Source organism: Octopus bimaculoides, chromosome 11, assembly GCF_001194135.2.
Source record: "Octopus bimaculoides isolate UCB-OBI-ISO-001 chromosome 11, ASM119413v2, whole genome shotgun sequence".
NCBI classification, from domain to species: domain Eukaryota; kingdom Metazoa; phylum Mollusca; class Cephalopoda; order Octopoda; family Octopodidae; genus Octopus; species Octopus bimaculoides.
The window spans coordinates 69,131,373-69,136,273 of record NC_068991.1 but is presented as its reverse complement, the minus strand read 5'-3'; positions in this window follow the sequence as shown (position 1 = coordinate 69,136,273).

Sequence of the window (4,901 nt, the reverse complement as noted above, 5' to 3'; positions counted from 1 at the left end):
TGTGTGTGTGTGTGTGTGTGTGTGTGTGTGTGTTGTGTATGTATATATATAGGTTTATATTTTAATTTTCTCTTTTCGATTTTTTAACGTTAAAATTGAAGTTTGCCAACACGAAAGCTTTTGTATAGATTTTCAAACTCAGCAGTGACATTCTTTAACTTACTTCTTGTATTTTTTGTTTGTTTTTTGAAAGTTATATTTTTTTTTCTGTCATTTCTAACTCCTTATGCAAAATATATATGAAAACTCAGTGAGTATACTATAATAACTACTCGCTTGTTATTTTCTTTTTTTATTATTTGATTTGTTTTTTAATGCATCTCTCTATGTATATTTTTACATTTTTACTTTATTATTTTCTTTTTTTTTTTTGTTAAATTATTCTAGATTTTTCTAAAAGTGTGTTACTTAGCAACGGTCTTAAAATGGAAAGAGAAGATAAATAACGCATTACTAGTGAGGGAATAAATGCCATATGATATAATAGTAGATGTTTATATGGGTGTATTTATCTGTTATATGCTCACATAGTTACAAACTTATACATATCAATTAGAAACTGCTTACATACATAATACAACGGCAATCATACATACGTACGCAATGAAATACCTCTCCTTCTCTCTCTTTTCCCACTTTCTCTCTCTCGACACACACACACATATATAAGTATATATATTTATATTCATATTTATATATTGATAATGATACATACATATATATATATATTATTATAAATATACATATACATGAATAGTCTATACATACACATATATATATATATATATATATTTTTATATATCTGTACGTGTGTGTATTTATATACTTATATATATCTTACACACACACACGCACGCACACACACACATGCACATATATTTTAGTTAGCATCCCTGTTTAAGTTCATATTAAAGTAACGCATTCAATTTACTTATATTCGGCGAATGCTTTTTTTTTTCAAAATCTTCATGCCTTCTCATTTGCGCATAGTTTATTAATGAAAGAGAACTCTCTTCTCTCCTTTGTTATTTTAGTGTCGACACCCCCACGCGAAGAAATAGGATCAACCAAGACTTATAAATAAAGGTAGTTTGACCGTGGTAGGTGTGGCCTGACAGTCGAGTACTTGGACTGACGGTTGAGTAGCTGTGAGTAGCAGTTGAGCAGAGATCATCCGAAGGTGCGAGATAGCAGTTTGTTGTTGTTGGCACTCCGTCGCTTACGACGTCGAGGGTTCCAGTTGATCCGATCAACGGAACAGCCTGCTCGTGAAATTAACGTGCAAGTGGCTGAGCACTCCACAGACACGTGTACCCTTAACGTAGTTCTCGGGGATATTCTGCGTGACACAGTGTGACAAGGCTGACCCTTTGAACTACAGGCACAACAGAAACAGGAAGTAAGAACGAGCGAAAGTTCTGGTGAAAAAGTACAGCAGGGTTCACCACCATCCCCTGCCGGAGCCTCGTAGAGTTTGAGGTGTTTTCGCTCAATAAACACTCACAACGCCCGCTCTGGGAATCGAAACCGCGATCCTATGACCGCGAGTCTGCTGCCCTAACCACTGGGCCATTGCGCCTCCACTCGAGATAGCAGTGGCTTGAGACATAACAGTTATTTTTGATGTTGTCGCCGTAGCACTGCAGTCATTGTTGCTCTTCTTACTGCTAATGTTTCTGTTGGTCTCTGCCAACTCCAACAGAAGAGACTGATTACCTATGATCAACGAAATTCCTTCATGAAGTATCACGAAAATAACAGTTATCCCACCGATTTTAAGATATATTTTCGGCTACAGGATGTAGCTCATCCAATCGCTTTAACGCTTTAAAACTTAGATATGTTTCAGCCAAAACAATTGGCTCAGCCATTGTCTAACTTAATAGCACCACACAATATAATTTAAGTCAATCTTTATGTCAAGTTTTTGACCGTTAGCCAGTTGGTCCATTTAATTAGGGAGATGTTGTTGGTTGAGATGAGATGTGTCCACGCATAGGTGGTGAAAGTGGTCGATGGTGGTGGTGGTGGCGTCGTCGTCATATTATTTATGGTAGTGCTGGTAAGGATATTATGTTAATGATGGTGGGAACTATGATGGTGGCCAAGATAATATTCACGTTGATGACAATGGCAATGCTATACATGATAATCTTCGTTCTAATCATCATAATATTGATAGATTAGGGTATTTATCGCTGTCTTTTTTGTCGTTATCGAAATGTCGATGGTGAAAGTTGACAAGATGAAGAAGATGACAGCAACTGAGATGATCGTAACGACGACGATGATGTTTATGTAGATGACAGTGAGGATGTTGATGGCGGCAAACACGACGAAAATGAAGTGGACGCTGATTAGAACGATGATCATGGTGATTATAGATGAAGATCGGTTAGTGCAATAGAATTTGCTCTGGAGAGGAAATGAGTTAATATTGCCTGCATCCTAAGGCGTGAATCGTTAGCACACTGGAGAAAGTGCTTAGCGGCATTTCGTCCGTCTATACGTTTTGTGTTCAAATTCCGTAAAGGTCTACTTTGCCTTTCATCTTTTCAGGGTCGATAAAATAAGTACCAGCTGAGAACTGGGGTCGATGTAATCGACTTACTGCTTTCTCCTTGTGCCAAAATTTGAAATCAGTCTTTCCTGCATCCATATAACTAAAGAGAAATAAACTGCTATGCGGATTCGAACTCATCATGGATGTCTATGCTGTATGTCACAGAAAATAGGACTCTGGGGAGAGAATGTGCGAAAAGAAGACGACAAAGAAAATGAACAACAAGAACGAAAAGAAGACAAAACACATAAAACCATACCTGGAATTGAAAGCAAAACAGAAGCTTATAAAACTGAAGATGTAGATGAAGAAAATTATGATTTGACAAGAAATAAAAACTATTTTTTTAATAATAAAAAGTATAAAACATTTCATTTCTTCACAAAATGTTTCTCATTTAATGAAATTTTCATCATTTAATTTAAAATAAACACAAGCTAAAATATATAAATAATTAAATGTACAAATTTTTAATGACTGATTGCAAAATTGAAATAATCGTGTGGAAATTTAATAATTACTTGATAAAAATTAAATTTTAGAAAATTGGACAAAGTTAATTTGTTGAAGTTATTATAGAAAATATTCATTTCCAGTTAGTTTGAGTAAACATTGTGATGCACACATTATTTGAAGAGGTTTTAACTAAGACGAAGATAAAAATGTTGCCTTAATGTGTTGTTATATCGTTCTCATATTCCATATCTAATATGTGTTTATATTAATTTGTGTTGTGCTTTTCGAAATTTAAGCAATTCTTAACTAACAAATATAAATAAAACATTTCTATAAACGTCAGTCTTTGAATATTAGTTTATGGTGCAATGAAGTTGTAAATGGGAAGATAGAGTTATTTGGAAAGTTGTTTGTAAGATTCAACAATTTCAATGAATCAATGTTCGCGTCTTGTATCGTCTCTTCAACAATGCTGTTGCTTAATTATTGCTATGGATGATTTTTTACTTCTACTTGTACGTTAATGAAGAGGGCTTTTAAAGGCAGTTTGAGGCACTCCGTCGGTTACGACGCCGAGGGTTCCACTTGATCCGATCAACGGAACACCCAGCTCATGAAATTAACGCGCAAGTGGCTGAGCACTCTGTAGAGTGTGATAAAGCGGGCCCTTTGAAATACAGGTACCACAGAAACAGGAAGAAAGAGTGAAAGAAAGTTGTGGTGAAAGAGTACAGAAGGGTTCGCCACCACCCCCTGCCGGTGCCTCTTGGAGCTTTAGGTGTTTTCACTCAATAAACATTCACAACGCCCGGTCTGGTAATCGAAACCATGATCCTACGACCATGAGTCCGCTGTCCTAATCACTGGGCCATTGCGCCTGCCTCCGCTAAAGACAGTTATTTAAGAGGTGAGCGAAGGCGCGTGGCTTAGTGGTTAGGGTATTCGGCTGAAGATCGCGAGGTCATGAGTTCAATTCCCGGAGATGCGTTATGCCCTTCAACAATACATTTTATTTCACATTGCTCCAGTCTACTCGGCTGGTAAATATGAGTTGTACCTTAATTTCAAAGGGCCAGCTTTGTCACACACTGTATCATGCTGAATCTATCTGTAAACTACTTTAAGGGTACACACATGTGAGGAGCACTCAGCCACATGCACGTTAATTTCACGAGCGGGTTGTTGCATTGATCGAATCAACTTGAACACTCGACGCCGTAACCGATGGGGTTCAAGTCTGCAAGATTCGATATAATTTTTTTTTCCAATTTTAGATGTTTGGTCATCGAATTTCAACTATCAATGGAAACTTTTGAAATAATATCACATATCTATTATTAGAAGCGAATTGTTTATTCATTAACATGAAGAAAGTATTGAATGTATTACAGAGAAAATTTAGCGGGAACAGGCATGAGAACCAAAATAATGGTTCTACGTTTCCTTTTTATTTATTGGACGTCTCTGACTGGGAATATTGGTAATTTAATCCTTGATTGAGTAGGTTTTAATGAAATGATTACAACCAGTTGTGGATATGTTATCCGCTTAAAGTTTGGATGTGAATGTTGACTTCATTGAAGTGGATTAGGATTACTGAGAGAGGTTTCGACCTACTCATGTGGGGTTTAAACTTTGTAATTTCATCAAAAGAGAATTTCCAAATGTAAGAATATTAGAATGTTGTTGAGGTTATATTTTATAATTTAACAATTAAACGAAGATATTGAGCGGTGGCGTGGCTGTGAGGTAGGACGTTCGCTTCCCAAACACATAGTTCTGCTAAAATGTCTTCTACGATAGCCATGGGACAACTGAAGCCGCGTGCGAGCATTTGGTAAACGTAAACTGAAAGCCCAACGCATATATGTGTGTGCGTGAG